Here is a 238-nt window from a genome sequence, read left to right on the forward strand (position 1 = left end):
CAACAGCAACAACACCAAAACCAATCGCTACCATCATCATTCTACCATCGTCACTATCATCATAAACAACCTTCATTTAAAGACAAGAGACCAAAGTGATTACTCACCAAGTAAACGAAATCAGCTGAGTAGTCGATGTTAAGTTGAGGACACGAGAGAGAGGCTCTTAGTTGAACGTCTCTGTCACCTTCGGACTCTAGGTTCTTCAACACCAGTTGCGCCTTCGTCTGGAGGTTTG

This window comes from Penaeus monodon, chromosome 28 (genome assembly GCF_015228065.2).
Source record: "Penaeus monodon isolate SGIC_2016 chromosome 28, NSTDA_Pmon_1, whole genome shotgun sequence".
In the NCBI taxonomy this organism is placed as follows: domain Eukaryota; kingdom Metazoa; phylum Arthropoda; class Malacostraca; order Decapoda; family Penaeidae; genus Penaeus; species Penaeus monodon.